Genomic DNA, 17,269 nt, shown 5'->3' with positions numbered 1-17,269 from the left:
GGCAATAAATTGTAGGTCCCGATCTAACTAGCCCTCGTGTGCTAAAAATGACCGTGGTGCGAAATAAATTATCAAAGCCTGCCTGCTCTCTGCGGGAAGGCTTTCCAAACGAAAGCGTTTGTATTCCTACCTAGAAATTGGAAAAACAAAAGACTCGCTCCGGTCATCGCCACTGTGCCACTAGTGCAGTTCAAACCGGGGTGAATCAGAACCTCCTAGAGATAGAAGGCCTGGGCACTCAGCTTGTGACGTCAGTAAGCAGTCCATTTTCCCTCAGAATATTAAGGGAAAAAAAATTCCCTGCTCGTGCCAGTATCATCGTTGTGAGGAAAATAAATGTTCAGAATTGGCGATTTCTATGCCCCACAGCCAATCACTACGCCGTATATGTGAGCCAATCAGGAATATGCTACGCCAAAATAAGAAGAAACGAAATAGGATGCTGTGTTTCAAAATGTGGCTAACTTGCTAGGTACTCTGAATGACGTTTATGGCAAACAGTGCAGAGGCCTTCTATCTCTAGGAGATGAATCCACCATGATGCCCACACGATCGCTGTGGTTATCACATACTACTAGATTGCAGACGCAAAGAGGGTGACCTGAATCCAAAAAGGCTTAGGAACCACTACTTCAAACGAATTAGTGTGCGCCAGAAATTGTCGTGAAACCTGACGTGAAGTTGTTTTGTTTCTCTGTAATGCTTGTTATGTGTAGTGCTGCCATCTGCCACCAGTTTTTCTAACTATGAGTGAAGTGTTATGATTGAATGATTTATCGTTGTACCTTTGTGTAATTTTCAAAAAACGTCTTTCGTTCCCCCATCACTGTTCTGAAGTTATTAAAAAAGACAAGCAAGCCACAGCGGCCCTTAGCAAACATTTGTAGGCGTAATACCGCCCTTTCTATCAACAAAAAACACATTTTGTGTGAATTTATCATTCGTTCTACATTACTTCACGCAACTCCTGCCTGAATATACGCTAGGAATCATGATATTGTTGCAAATTCGTCTGCAAACAAACAAATTCTTCATTTGCTTTAACCAAGAAAAATAGACCAGTGAATGGTCTCTATCTCTAGGAAATGATGGGTGAATCCACCATGATGCCCACACGATCGCTGTGGTTATCACATACTACTAGATTGCAGGCGCACAGAGGGTGACCTGAATCCAAAAAGGTTTAGGAACCACTGCTTCAAACGAATTAGTGTGCACCAGAAATTTTCGCATGTGTCCGTAATCTGTTCAAGTATCTCTGAGGCGTGTTTGTAATGCCACTGCTCATCTTCCAAATCGAAGTGAAAGTGGCAGATGTATGAATGGATTGAAATATTTTTCATGTTCCATTATCTACCAGCTTCCTTTGGAGATACTATTTAAAGGAGAGTTCTCTCTGATCGAAGTTGAAAAACTTAAAAAAAGGCATTGTGCATAGTATATGTATATTTATTTCTAGTGAAATAAATTCATGCCATGTGTTTTATATAACAAATCAGAAGAATGGAAATATGTCTAGTAATGAATGGTACAGACTAGCGCAGGGGTTCTGAAACTTTTTCCATCCGCGGTGCCCCGTTACTTTAATCAATGCTTGTCCGCGGCTCCCCAGAGCAGTTTAACAAAGATTCTCTTTGAAAACCCTTCGGGATGCTTCGCGGTGCCCCCGACAAAGGTTGGTGTCGCACAGTTTGAGAACCCTCTGGACTAATAAGTTCTTTGATTTTTCCCCTCGTAATTTGACCAGAGGGACTTTCGGGCAAACCTCACGACGCCATAGTTCATATTAGAAAGTATCGTAAGCGCTCGGATAAGTGCCAATTAAAAACTTGATAATCTTTTAAAACTCAACGTTTCGTGGACACTTTGTTTTTCTGAAATAGTATCTGTATGCATGTATCTTCAGTTACTTTTAAACTTTCCTCATAAACATAGACAATTTCAGGCCCGGCCGGTCCAGGTGCTTCAAGTGCAAAAAGGACTTCATGAAGATGAGATCCAGTTAAAATTTTCGAGAGAGAGAACTGTTAGGCAGGCATTTCTGAACAGGTAGAGAGCCTTAGAAAAGTCCCTTTGATGGTCGTAAGACGGCCCTGCGTAGACCACCAATGTGTTGTTGTGGGAAATAAACAAATAACGCCCGAAATTCTGCTTTAAAAAGCGATAAAGCGATGAGTATACACATAGCGCATTTTTATTATTTTATTTATGAAATATTCAACGGATTCTCAAAGTGTATGTGCTTATGGCTCATCGCCACCCTTTTTTGAGGAACGTCTCAACGCGTTGGTGTATTGATTCGTGCTCATTCAGCTCTTTGTAGTGGGTTTTTTTTACATTATGCTAAGGGGTTCTCAAACTGTGCACCGCGACATCCTTGTGTGCCTCCAATCTTCGTCAGGGGTACCACGGAGCGGTGACCCTGACAAAGGTTTTTCGAAAATGTTTTTTGTTAAACAGCTCTAGGGAGCAGGCGGAGCTCGCGGATAAGCATTGAATAGGGGAAAAGGGCACCTCGGGTGGAAAAAGTTCGAGAACGCCTGCGTCATGCTATTCTGGGCAGTCACGGATAAATGATGACGAAGTGGGGGGGGGGGGGGGTGGGAGCCACGGGTGCCAAAAGTTTAAGAAATACTGGGATTAATTGGAGGGGAGATATATGTCATGAGCCGACAAACACACTGGCCATAACTTTTTGCAGGGAATAATTTCGCCGATTCGGCACACTGCTATGCATAATGATGAAACAAACAGTGATTCGTGGAAGCGAGAAACTACACCTACAGAAAAAAAAAAGGCAATGCTTCTGAAAAAGTCACATTTTAACATAAAACTATATACTATCACCGTATACAATATAGTATAATATATTGTCGTACAAATATACAAGACTAGTTTTCTCTACATATCAGAGCGCTATATGCCCAAGATTATAGGTCTTTATTTTCAAGAAAAACTCTTCCAGAACCCCCTTTTGTGTTCCAAAATCTTGGGTTTTTTAGGGCTCAAAAGCTCATAGCTGTTTTCCACCCTTTCTCAGTCTTTGACACTGCCCTATACACAAGCTAGTAGCTCTTGCCAATGCAGATAACCTGTAGATAACGTGGCATTTCTAGGCGTTATGAATCTATCTAACGTTCCCCCATTCATAAAGTGGTATTTCTAGCCTAGAAATTCTAGGAACTCAAGCTCTACCTAAGGCGCCCAAAGAAAAGGCGATACTTCTTGGAGCTTAAATCTTAGCCATTACTTCATAGGTTCAGTAGTCCGCCCAATATAGGTTCCCGTGCCTAATTTCTTCAAAAAGCGCCTTCGTCAGTGCTCTTGGTGGCATGAGCATTTCGTGAGCATATCCTCATACCTATCAAAGGTATTTCAAGGAGCTCTACCGAGAACGACCAATAGCAAGAGAAAAAAGAAGTGGGCAAGATTCTGCCCTTTCATAAAGGTGGGGAACAGAGGCTTATCTGAACATGCTTCCAGAAGAAGAGCTTGAGAGCAATTGTCAAAAATGGTAATGAAAAAACCTCCACTTTCTTTTCCTTCTCTTAGGGATTAAGTACAAACCCAATCACTGTGAAACTGCAAGAGGCGCAAATATAAATGTAGATTTTTTTTCCTTACTCACATCATTTTAGTCAATGAAGGTAGAAAATGAAAAGTCAATATTTTTCAAGTTTTTTTAAAGATCAAATGTCATTCAGAAAAATAGGCGCCGATGTAGGCAAAATTTCGATCGATTGGGGGGAGCAATCGTTCCCTCTGCTCTCCCCCCCCCCCACCCGGCTATGCCACTGGTTGGAGGAGCACCAAAATTTGTCTTTTATGTGCTTATGTTTGCCCTTATGTCTGCAAACTTAATTACTCTATTGTCCGTGTGATAGCCTACCTTGAGCATCGTACTTACGTCGTACAAATGGTTATATGGTTATGTCGGTTTAACGGTTATACTCATATTGTATAGCATTCACATTGACTCTCTTGCTGTTTTTTTTGTTGGCTCTAGGGTGTACGTAATTACAAACTGTGTCAAAATCTGAAAAAAATAAACTACTTTACTATTTTTAGTTACCTAAACTTCGACACGTCATTGAGCAGTTCAAATATTCCAATTAAACAAATGGCTGGAAATTCCACGGTTTCGATCAATCAGAATCGACGCCAAACATCTGTCAATGATCAAATTGTGTAGAAAAAACAAGCGCAAAAACGCGCATATGGTATTATTTGTTTAATTTGCAAAAACTACGGGAATTCCCAATTCGTCATCATATTATCAGCTTTAATTCAGCTCTACTATAAAAATCCATGGATGAGACGTGAATCCAGTAGATATTCCGAAAACCGGAACAAGAAACGCACCCTCAGGTGAGCAAAATACGTTTTATGCAAAATTTTCATAAATTTCAAAATACAAATACTCTTTTAACGGTCATCCCAGAGATGCGGTCAGCCCTCTTCTCTTTTACAGCCAACTAATAATTTCCTTTTACAGTCCACGCTGCTTAATGTGATCACATCGGGACTCGGGGTTCCCGATGACAATAACCGAATAATAACTACATCCTAAAACAGTCCCATTTGCAAATACGGTGACCATACATCCCGTTTGGTTGTCACCTATTTTCAAGAAGCATTAGTTTTTTCCGATTGCGAGATGATAACTGTTTCCTCCCACCCCAACAAGAAAATTTATCCACCCATCGCATTTACTTCCCTCAGTATGATACAAAAACACCTAGTATGACGAGTGTGGCTTTATATAGGAAGAGAAATACTTTTTTTTGGGAAAAAAATCTTTTTGTATTATTTTTATACTGAGTATATACGTATTTCTTTTTACTATGCTGAAAGAAAAGGAGGAAAAAGCACACAATATATATATATATATATATATATACACACACACAATATATATATTGGTTGAACATCCACAATTTCAACGCGTTTTTAGAAACTGTGTTATTTCGGGGGACGGAAATAAAATAGATCAAGTTTGACAAGATATCTCGGGATTGTCGCCAAACGGGACCTCTTCCCCCCTCCCCCCCTTTAAGCTAAAATTTAGCATTTTTGCTAATCAGCCATCGTAAAGCGTTAGAATGAAACTGTCTGATGTATATCACGAACTAAGATATATATATATATATATATATATATATATATATATATATATATACACACACACAATACGTTTCGACTTGACCGCAGCAAAAATTGCTACCGCAGGGAGTCCCCCATCGAGGGGTTAGCGCACCAACCTCTCGATGAGTATGAAAAACAAGCCTGCCGTTCGGAATCGGCAATAAATTGTAGGTCCCGGTCTAATTAGCCCTCGTGTGCAGAAAATGACCGTGGTGCGACAAAAAAGATCAAATGATCACAATACGTTTTATAGATCCCTTGAGAAAGTCTCCCGGGAAAAGAAATTTGAATCTGGTCAACACTGAAAGCAGCGATAGAGGATTGGCGATAAAATCCGTCCGGATTTCAGTGACGTTTTCAACATCTTTGGAGGCACGCGATGGCATGTCCTGAATTAGTGAATCGTTCTTGCGGTCATCCAAAAAAGGCAAGTGTTGTTTCTCAACTTTGCGCGATGGCTTCCTGATGAGCGATGGACCCAGCATTGACGCTTTGATCCACCGCCGTCTCGATGTTGGCTACGAGGAGGTCCCAGTCAAAATCCTTATTTAATCAGTGATTTTTGATGCAGGCGGAAAAACCCTTTGATTGAGATTGCTTTGCCGAACCGAAGAATGGCTGCCTCTGTTCAGGGTGGGTTTTTGTTCCCGCCAATAATGAGAGCCTGCTAGGAAAATTCCATCGAGAAACACATAAAAATCACAAAATCTGAGACTGAGTACGGAGCGAGAGATCAAACGTCCGTTCCCTGCCTACAGTGTTTGGGGCTCGAATGTATTTTCTTTTCTTTTTTTTTGAACTCCTCTCTCCCTTCACAATAGGAAGTCCATTGCAAAATCGCCTATGGATCACAGCGATCACACAGCACTATGTACTGATTACGACATACCGTACGGAAATGTGCTTATCAACAAGGAAATGGGGGTGGGGAGACACCGTCTATCCTCCTACGTATTGTCCTGCAGCCTGATAACAATAACTTACTGGAAAAAAATTAAGTTTGGTTAAACATTAGCTACAGAATGGGATTATTAGTCCCGATAACAACAAACGAATTTTTCCGTATGTTAGGGTAATGGTCCGTTCCGTTACTTGTAAAAATGATAACAATACCCGAATGTGATCACATTATCCACGATTCTAACAAGCGGCATCGACTGTATTATAAAGTATGCATTTCAAACCCCTAATTAATGGTCACCCGTTTTTTCACAGACAAATTTTTTTTTGTCACACCGGTGTCCTCAAAAGAGGGTTTTTAATGCATTATATACATGATAATAATACCGCAATATTAAACAAATACTAACGAGATCTCTGAGGATCTCTAATTTTATGTTTTTTTTATGCGAAATATTCACGGAAACTCTTTCGAACAATATATTCGTGTAACAAAAAAATACAAAGATTAAATTTCCTTCCGTAATTTTTTGCAGAGAGATGATGAAACCTATTATGTGGACCTCTTATTGCGTCGTGTTGCTCGTTTTTTGTGAGTATTGGTTCTTCATGTCATGATTATATGACACTAATGCACAGATTTCAGCTAATGTTTATCGCTATGTGAATCACGTCGAGAAAACAACAATATTAGAAGCAAAAAAAAAAAAAAAAACGAACATGAAAATTTTTTCTGATTCATTTAAATCTCGATTATCCAACATACTCGGTTTTCCGACATGATTCCTTCTACTACACTGGTGGGCAAAAAAGTGAAAGATAATTTACCAAATTTTCTGAAAGCGTACTAAAAAAGGAAAGCCTAAGATCCATGACATGTATTTGTCTTATTACAGTGTTTTGTACACGATACGATCAATGAAATTTCAAAAAATTCACACAACAGATTTGTGTGTAACATATAAGCGCGTACTATACAATCCTTGTAATTTCGGGGTTCGTAACCTGCATCATCATCACTAGCTGAATGAATAAACGCCAGGGGCTCTGCCACCGGACTTATCCCGTTGCCGAGATCTCTTCCAGCCCAGCTTCGAGGCAGAGTCTGGAACAAAGTGAGTACACCTAACAGTCTGAGTGTGAAGCTAGTGTTGTGCTTGATATTTCAGTGCTGCCATCTATACTTCAAATTGTGAGTGAAGCGTAATGATTGAATATTTGTTACGTTGTAGGCCTGTTGCTCTCTGTGGGGAGACTTTTTAACGGAGAGATCGGCTTGCATTTGCGCCTTGGATCATCATCACCAGCTGAATGTACTGTGAAAATAACAAAACATTTCATTCATAGAATTGTATTTCGAATATTACATTAATTTTTGCTTAAAATTTGACATAAAAATTACTTCATCGGAAATGACGTAGGTAGTCCAATATTGATTATTTATCATTTGATCATTTTTTGTCGCACCACCATCGTTTTCTGCACACAAGGGCTAATTAGACCGTCAGACCAGATACGACCCGGGCTCTGTTCCTCCCGGGATATAAGCCTTTTACCCGTGTGGGTTGGGTCGCGCTAGGGAGAATCAGGGGTGCCGCGGGGGTGCCTTCCGGATATTCTCCGGTGGGCGCCCCGGCCCGACCCTCTGTCTAAGACCCTAGCTGCAGGCGCAAGGCCTGGTCTTCAGGGCTTTCCGCCGCAGCAGCCCCCCCCCCCCCCGCCCAGGAAGCCAACCACCAAAATAGGCCCACAGAACCGAGTAGCAGCCAGGGGTGACCCGACCCCAAATTCCCCTGGAGATTTATTTATGAAGATGGGTGAAGATACAGATATGTATAGTTATTTTGATGAGTCAAACATGGTGGTGCTTCGGGACTCATGCTGTTTGTGGCCGCACACGCGACAAGTGCCACAACGGGGCGCGGCTTTCCTGTTACATTCCACGCGACAGGGTCCCATGTCGGGAGCGGTTCATTTTTTATTCGTGGTGTTTTCGAGTCTCTGTGGCCAGACGCTGACCCGCCTTTATTTCGATTCTGACTGTTTGGCTCTGGTGAGCCCGCTGCTTGTCTTTATGGCCAGCCCTGAGGGCTAATTAGACCGGTACCTACAACTTATTGCCGATTCCGAACGGCAGAGCCTGTTTTAAGACGGTGATGGAATTACTGCACTAACCCCTCGGTGTTGGACTTCTTGCGGTAACAACTTTTTTCTATGATCACATTGTCGCCGTATCTGTTGTTCCTCCGCGTGAAGAAAGTTACTGACGAGCACGAATCAAGTATCGAACTCGCGAAACATTTAAACATCTTTAAGGCGAATATCGACCTGGACCTACCGCGCTCAATTCATTGTTGTTTTTTACAATTTTGATACACTTTCTATCAAAGAAAGTTAAAGTTCACTCCAGAATTATTTTACAGAAAAACGCTAAGAAAAAAGTAGTCGGATGTTAGGAAGGGGGGGGGGTCTCATACCTTTTACCTGATGTGAACCATGTGATGTAGTAGAAATATCATTAAAAATACTATTTAAACCATAATTTATTTCAATTTTTTTTCACATATTCTCAATTGTATATGCCATCATACGCAGTAAAATATTTCACACAACACTAATGCATTAAAAACATCTTTCGCGCAAGACAAAATAGCACGACATCAATGTAATTGAAATTGATACGCAATATAGAGGAAACTGTTCAGTCCCTGAAATGAAGGAAATGATTGAAAAATTTCATTCACTTAATCTTATTTAAAAAAATAACATTTTATATAAATTTTAAATTTAAAAACTTTATATTTATCATTTGATTTCAGAAAAGATTGAGTGAGTGGAATCTCAATCTTTTGCTTCAGTTCATGAGAAATAAACAGTTTTCTAATATTTTGAATCAATTTCTATTCAATTACATTGATGCCATGTTATGTCATCATACGCGCAAGCTGTGTTTAATGCATTTTTTTCCACAAAAAAAAAAATTAAATATTAGAGATATGTAAAACTTTATTCAGGCATAGAATAGCATATAAAATTGAAAATATGTGTAAAGCACTTGAAATAAATCAATAGTCAATTAGTATTTTTAATAATATTTCTACTGAATCCCATCTTTCACCATGTTAAAGGGTACGAGACCCCCCCCCCTTAAATTCACCAATATTATTGAAAAATATTGATGTTTTCTATAAACTAATTGAATCTCTTCCATCCGATTCAGTCTTAGTGACACCGATGAAATCGCACACTACAACCATGGAACAACTGGCTACTGATGCAACTATGACAGAAGACGTGACGGAAATTTCTGATCCTGCGACTACTGATGGCGACGTGGTATATGACTACAGAGAACGTATCTTAAGAAGAATTGCACCTGGATAGTGTTATCGCATATGCAAACGTATGAGAAGATCCGGTGGTAGACGCGGTGGATTCCGAAGGCTCGTCTGCATATGTTATTAAAAGTTTTGGGATGTATCAGCTTGAAAATGCATTTTTTCGGAAAGAAAATATCGAATAAAAATATATTTCTCTCAATAAAAGGTATTTGAATGATTTCTTGGTGATTCAGTTAATGAACTACTTAAAGAAATAACTTCGATCCCCCCCCCCCCCATCATGGGTCGCAACTGATACTTGGGCTTGAGAGGCTTCTAACTGGGTTGTACAAAGCATCTTAAAATGCGGTTAGAAATTAATTCGTTGCGCTACTGGTTTCAGAGACGTCCTCACCATTTTCTGTCGACCAGAACACTAGTGTTCCGGGAAACCCTGGGATTCCGTGACAGTTTTCCCGTGATTCTGCATAGTCAAACGCCATGGAATCCTTGAATTTCTGCCTGCAAGACCACACTCGGCGATGGGGGGAAAAAAGGATCATGGGAAAGTGGTACGAAACCACAGAAACCCACGTGGGTGTAAATCTTTTTTTATTCTTCGTAGGATGGGAAAGAAAGGTATGAGCACAGTTGATTCACCAAATACCTCATTCTTCAAACACCAATATTGCATATGTAAACGGGGTTTCAGTGGTTCAAAATGGGTTCAACGTTTTTCGTTTGCATAAAAGATTAACATGGCAAAAATGTAACAGTGAAATAATAAATTATCAGAGAAATATCTCACGTAACTAAAAGTTAAATTGGAAAAAAATATTGAAAATAATTCTATTTCATTGGACAAGCAAAAACCGGGACAAACAGGCTCCCCGAGAGCATTTTTCAGAGCAGAGCGAAAAATATCAAGAAATCTGGACATCTGGCCACCCTAGTCCGGAGCAGTCAATTTTGGGGGGAATGATTAATCAAGAAAACTAGACTAGAATGGGTGAATGAATGGCACCAAAACAATTTTTATGGTTCACAGGCCACAAAACGCTAAATCCGCATCCAAAAGGCGGGGTGGGGGAAAGGCAAATCCCTCATAGGAAGGCCTGAAAATATGTAGTCGTTGTTAAGTGCTCGTATTTGGTGGGAAAATGGGGGCTGAAATGGGAAGAAAATCCTGCTGAAATAATTTTTTTTATTTTATTTTGGTGGTATATATACCAAGGGTTCTTTTTCCTTCAGATAGTGAACACATTCTCTTCAATTTCACCTCCATAGACCTGTTGTTTCTTTGAGCACAGAATTTGGATATTTGTGTGGAATGAAAAAAAAATATTCTACCTCATATACAACATAGGGATTTTTTTTCTGCTCAGCAGAAACTATGTACACAAAAGTGCTCTCATCCTTAGCCATTCTCAGACTTTGAACGTCCACATTTTGTAAACTTATTAACCATGAAAACAAAATGGTGCTTTTCTTAGTTATTTTCGTCCATAATCAACAAATGGGTAAAAAGAAAATTTTGTCAGTCAAAATATCTCTTTTAGAAAATAACTATAATGTACAGGATGTATTGTTATATTGAGAAACATCATTTAACTAGAATTCCTTCTGCCACCTATAAAATAAAAAACACAACTGTTAATGATCCTTCAAATTAGAAGTGGTGAAGAATGATGCGCTGCATAAAAAAGCAATATAGTATTTAATTTATGATGTTAATAAATATTTTTAAGCAATAATATATATTTAATTATCATTTGATTCTCAAGTTTGTCCCAAAAATTTTGACACTTGATATTTATATCTAGTAAAGTAATATTAATAATAGTGTAGCCATAAAACATTGATTGTCTTTTAATTTATAGTAATAGTTCAAAACGCATGTAAACTGAGAAAACAGTTTCATTACGACATTATATGCTCTTCGATTGCAATCGCAAGGAGCCAATGGGTAGCTATAACCCATCAAACCCCCTTCATCACAATTCTGCCGATTCATGTAGCAGTAGTGCACTTTGAAATAATGTTTAATAAACAATAATGTGGGTGAATACTCAGGTTCACCCGAAGGGGCTTCAATTTCGATTTTTTTTTCAAAATAAAAACAGACACAGCCAACACTGGCCCCAGCCAGTGGTAGATTCTCAATTACTGTCTACAATGTGATGTATTGTAATTAAATGTGAGTAAATACGATTATATATGGATAAATGTATTTATACTTCTTATTTACACCAACCAGGATCATAACGACTGCAGCTCAACCGAAAAGAAAGCCAAAATGAGTCACCCAAAGCATACATCTTTTTTTTTGATAAAAGGAATCTTATCAGGGGCCAATGGTGATATTCATCATAATAATATGTGTAGTATTATTTTCTTCTTTTTTTTTCAAGAACACTGGCATGCAGAATCAATTCGACCTCAAGGGCTTCTGTGCCATTACTTTCTGCTACCATCATAATTAGAGCTGTTTATGACACCTGGTAACGCAGATCTGGCATATGCAGATAGTTCTTTGGTCTTTTCGGTCTTAACTTCTGTCTACTGTCATATGATAGATTTATAGAAACGCTCACAACCCCGGACTGACGCAAAGAACCTTACTTCCGTTACCTCAAAAGAGACAGAGTTGTGTCGGAAAAGTTAGCAAAGATTTATAATGGTGGCTCCCCTTGCCCCGTGCTCGCAAGTATCGAATCACTCGCGTCGTTCTCCCCCTGAAGGCATCAAGCTCTACGCCGGTTCTAACGCACCAGCGCCATGGGCGGAGATACGGGGGGTGACGTGGGGGGGGGCATGCCCCCCCCCCAGCGTCAAAGATGGAGTCCACTGATCTAATGTATATATGTATATAAGAATTGACATCATCATCATCGTGCCCCTCAACAATAATGGCCGTGCCCCCCCCCCAGACTTCCAAGTCTATTCCGCCTATGACCAGCGCCCGACCAGTCCCACCATTTTTTGTAAATTTGAGAGCCTTACTAGGATCCTTATCTGTACGACATAAAGCGCTATCATCAGCGCAAAGAGCTGTGAAGCCCTTAGGGGCAACAAGAAAATCATTCATATGGAAGTTGTGCAGGACAGGGCCCAAAACACTTCTTTTAGCAATTGATGGACGAAAAGGTCTGAATTTCACATTGAGTCGTTTATCCGCTTTCGGAAAGAGCGCGAGTCGAGATAGTTGCTCACAAATTTAATGGTGTTGAAAGGCATTTTCATGCGAATCCTTTTAAGCAGAAGCCATTTACGCCAAACTTCGTCAAATGATTTTTCAGGTCAAAGAAGGCTACTGCTGCGGTGTCTTTATAAATTTTTGCTTCCTGAATGCGTTCAATGAATCGCAATAACTGGGTAGTAGTCGAGTACATGCTGCGGAAGCCGTGTTGGACCAATAACGCTGTTATGCTCAATGAATTTATGAATTCGTATTCCCACAATTCTCTCAAATAACTTCCTAAGTGAACTGAGAAGCGAGATTGGGTGCCAATTCTGAGGGTAGTGAAGGTCTTGCCCAGCTTTGGGGAGAACCTTAATTTCGGCTAGTTTCCAGCTATCCGGAAAATGATTCAGTCGAAGAAATTCGTTAAAAACTGTAACAAGATATTGAACCATATTGTCAGGTAAATTCTTGAGTGTGTTGTTGGTGATAGTGCCTTTTTATTTCACCGAACCCCAATCTATTTTGAATTGACGACCATGGAAAATTTTATATAACATTGTTAATTGAAAAATGAGACGAAGAGTGGAGGGAGGGAGGAAATTAAGTTCGTTTTTAAGTTCGGACACGGAAACGAAAGATGGCCAGCGGTCGTGAGGAAATTGGGTGTATTTATTTCGGATTGATTCGAGTTTGTCTATATTACAGGAGGTGTAGGGGTCCCAGATTTCAGCGGCGTAGGAAAGAACGGGAGGAGATATAAGTTTGGTAACAGAGTAGTCTGATATCCCGAGTGGAGGTTTAAGGTTGCGGCGGAGGAAGAAAAGTTAGTTTAGACACTTCTTGTAAACGTAATCAACATGTTTGTTGCAACGTATGTCGGCTGAGATTATGACACCGAGGTATTTGATTTGGGAAACTTGGGATAACGTTAAATTATTCATGGAGTACGAGTATTCAAGAGGAAGTAATTTACGGGTAACTTTCATGTGAATCGTTTTTGAGATATTGATTGGCATTTACCATAAAAAAAAACCAGTCCGCAATGGAAGCCAGGTTATGTTAAAGAAGTTATTGATCAGATTCATGGTGAATGTTACGGTAAATTACGCAGTCATCAGCAAATAATCTAGTGGTTCAGTTGAGGGCTTCTGGGAGGTCATTGATGTAAATTAAGAAAAGAGTAACGGGGAGAGGACCGATCTTGGAGGGCTACCAGACTTTATGGGGGTTGATGGGGAGTTATGATCATTAAAATGGAAAAACTGTTTACGATGTTTTAGGAAAGCTTCCACCCAATTAAGTAATTGTATGTTGAGGCCAAGTTATGAGAGTTTAAGAAGTTTACCATGTGGGGAACTTTATCAAAGGCTTTAGAAAAATCTAGGAAAACGGTAGAGGTCGTGGGTGGATGAAGAGGGCCAATTGAGAGGTAGTAGAGAGAGATTGTCTAAAGCCGTATTAGTTGGGGGGAAAAGTTGGTGGAGTCTAAGTGGGTACGGATTTCTTTTGCTGCAATATATGAGGCTTTTAGTGAGCGCTATGCCCAGAATAGCTGGATTTCGGCCAGCCCGATCAGAAAAGTGCGGGAAATGATTTATATGCTTCCATCTTAAAGAAAACGAAGTTGGAGGACATTTCATGTAGGAATAAAAATTTCTTTTTCCCTGCAAGCATTTCTGTGCTCATCGTGGCACATCCCTCCCCCCCCCCCCGATCCTCTATTCACAGACGTCCTCTAATATGAACTTTAGTGTGAAATAAAAATTATGAAAATAATCTTGGGCCCATGCTGGAGCTCTGCTAGTCTCCACCCCCATGTAGGGACATGCGGAGACTTGAGTTGAATATTGGTTCGATGATAAGATCTTTTACAATGATTTATCACAATAAATATGTATATTAAGAGCAGAGACACGCACGGAGAGAGAGTGGATGGGAGGGGGGATGCGTGATCCCTGCAATCCAACCAAACATTAAATAAAGTTCAGTATTTCCTTTAAAAATGTACATATCGGAAGAAAATACCTTTTATGTGCTAATTTAACCAATTGCTGTTAATTTCGGTGCTTTTTGAAGGGTGATAACTCAGAATTTCTCGGGGGGACATTTTTTGTACCTCCAAGCCGTTTGTGACCCTTCAAAGGTCGATCCTGCGTACGCCCCTGATTAAGAGGTGGTGCCCAAGCTCTCTATCATTTTGTTTAGATGCTATGGTGCTGTTCAGATGGCAGTAAGGACAAACTTTTTTTTTGGATAAATATATTTGAAAATTTGTTCCGTATTACAGCTTCATTATCATCAATGGTTCCGCTGCACAACCTTATAGCGAACAATGGATCCGCTGCACAACCTTATAGCAAACAATGGTTCCGCTGCACAACCTTATAGCAAACAATGGTTCCGCTGCACAACCTTATAGCAAACAATGGTTCCGCTGCACAACCTTATAGCAAACAATGGTTCCGCTGCACAACCTTATAGCAAACAATAGTTCCGCAAGTAGCTCTACGTTGGAAACCCCTGGACTAGAATTCCTGCGTCATTCCCCCAGCAGAACCGAGTGCGTCCCGCTTTGCTAATCTGTTAATGACTATAGTTTGCATAATCTCTGTACTGAACATTGAAGGACCGGACGCACCCCGCTTCCCATCTCAGAGAGATATCGAAACTTTCCCGGGAGGATGGGTGTATCCGGAAATTTATGTGAAAATAACAAACAACGATATACATAAATACAATAAAGAATCTGGAATAAAAATTGTGATCATAGCATCTTCCACAGATAATCAGTCCGTAATCGCAAATCGCAACACTGTCTTTATATAGATAACCAAAGAATAATCTTGTTTTATATGCGATAGAATCTGGAATTGATTTTATCCAATCTAGAATATACCAATCTCATTGATTTTCACTATAAGCAATCAAGCTGGAATGAGATGTAAATTGATGTCCATATGGCCGGCACCTCCATTTCATTCACACCCGTCAGAAAAGGATGAAACAGTTGACATTTGTCTTCTTGGCCTTAAATTATATCGATTATTAGATGTCGGTGAAACAATCGATGTTTTTCTTCTTGGCTGTAAGTTATACTTTTTAATAGGTAATCGTGCTACCTCTCTTATTAGCTCAATCAGACGGGTCCTCCAAGCGCGAATACCGTCCCCTTGATCCCACAGCTCGCATCTTATTGTGGAGTAGATGTAGGTACTGTTGGTACTGCCCATTTTATAGAATTCTTTCCAAAAATTATTTGGTAGACGCGTTGAATATTTATTGACTATCTGAAGATGTCTGTTTGTAAGAAAACAAATGAAAAAAACCGAATGAATGCGAGTTTTCCGAAATGACTAAATTGAACGATATTAGGAGCGCCATCTATCATTCCTTATCCCTCACAAACATTAAAAATAAGAAAATCAATACCTTTACACTGAAAGAGATTTCGGCTCTGTCACGGAATCAAGAAAAATAAATAAATACCGTAAATAAACAATAAATTATTGTGTTTCGTATTTCCTTCCACACGGCAAGCTAACAAGATGGCGCACATAAATTTTCTTCTCTATACACATATCTTCCATTAATGGAGCTCCGTTTGGAGATGTGTTTTTTTTGGACATTTTTCTTCCGCCCTTTTCAAAGCATCGTTCTCACATGCCATGAAACCTTGTAAGAGAAGAATAGAGCCGGGAAAATAGAGGAAAAAGTGGGATATTTATACCCACAAAACACGCAAGGAATCATTTTTCCTCACTATATATTTTTTTCTTTTATCAATACCTAATCGATGGATCTAAAAAAACGCCACAAGGATATTGTCCATTATATATATTTTTGTCCCGGATACCACAGAGAGCATCTCTACAAATATATCTCTGTCCTTTGATCTGTTTGTCACTAGCATTTCGCTCCTGTACTATATTCTGTATAGAATTGGCCAGGGAAAGTCATCGATCAGTATCTTGTGTCTAGATGGTCTGGAAGTCTGTCTACAACAGCAAGGATCAGCTGACTCCGAAAATGACAAATTTTGGGATGACAAAAGCTTTTATTGCAGTATTTCTCATCCTATGGTCCGAGGACTAGTAGTGGTCCTTGATTATGGCAAAGGTGTTCCGCTGCCAGACTTGATAATTTACTTCCAAACAGTTGTAAAATTGTTCAATTGGTGTAGTTGATATTAGTGATATGCTTATGAGTTCAGAAAAAAATTACAGCTTCATACTTGTAGTCACCATGTCTTATCGATAAAAATGCGGGAAATTACGACCCCAAATATGTATTTCTCGGAAAACATTCGTCATGACTTTGTGACCATATTTCATTAAGTTAAATACGGGAAGCAGGGATCTTTAAAAATACGAGACAAATACGGGACACGGCAATTCACACGGGAAAATACGCGACATCGTCAATTGTCACCAAAAACGTTGCAAAAAGTCTGCGAAATCCAGAGTTGTTGCTTAAAAATTACAAATGCTTAGGAAATGAAGGACTACTAGAAACAGTGGCGTAAGCAAGATCGACCTTTGAGGGACCAAAAATTTTGTTCACGAGAAGTTTTATGTTGTCATCCTTCAAAAATGGTTAGTATAGCGTATAAAGGATATTTTTTCCGACGATATTTTAATTTTTTCACCTAAATATCAATTTTCCCTTAAGTTTTGGTCGGCTTGGGGGAGAGCATGGGTTCCCTGTGCCCCCCTCCCTGCCT

General features: G+C 39.7%; 1 long non-coding RNA gene across 1 annotated transcript; it reads left to right on the top strand.

Moving 5' to 3' along the window:
* Positions 1-4,344: 4,344 nt before the first annotated feature.
* On the top strand, positions 4,345-9,510 carry LOC149077131 (uncharacterized). The gene is made up of 3 exons (XR_016193985.1): positions 4,345-4,368; positions 6,582-6,637; positions 9,266-9,510. It is a non-coding gene; the product is annotated as an uncharacterized LOC149077131 (long non-coding RNA).
* The last annotated feature ends 7,759 nt before the right edge of the window (positions 9,511-17,269 follow it).

This window comes from Pholcus phalangioides, unplaced genomic scaffold (assembly GCF_987345545.1).
Source record: "Pholcus phalangioides strain wild (caught in Gottingen) unplaced genomic scaffold, Ppha-v1.0 ptg000015l_1, whole genome shotgun sequence".
In the NCBI taxonomy this organism is placed as follows: domain Eukaryota; kingdom Metazoa; phylum Arthropoda; class Arachnida; order Araneae; family Pholcidae; genus Pholcus; species Pholcus phalangioides.
The sequence above is the reverse complement of the archived record's forward strand: the minus strand, read 5'-3'. Positions and strand labels throughout refer to the sequence as shown.